The following is a 228-nucleotide window of genomic DNA, read 5'->3' on the forward strand; positions in this document are numbered from 1 at the left end:
TCCTAAGGGTACACCATATTTTCTAATCATGCATGTGTTTGGTGTATGCCCATAAATTTTACAGTATGTGCATATGAGTTGATGAATGTGTATCCTAGATTTTTCAAATGCATGGATACTTTTCTTTTGATAGATTATTTTCTTTTGGACACTTGGTTTCTTGAAACCATGCCTTTTTTAATAGCCAAGACATCTTCGGTCTGTTGAGTGTCTTTGATCATTGATAAT

Source organism: Lupinus angustifolius, chromosome LG04, assembly GCF_001865875.1.
Source record: "Lupinus angustifolius cultivar Tanjil chromosome LG04, LupAngTanjil_v1.0, whole genome shotgun sequence".
NCBI lineage: Eukaryota > Viridiplantae > Streptophyta > Magnoliopsida > Fabales > Fabaceae > Lupinus > Lupinus angustifolius.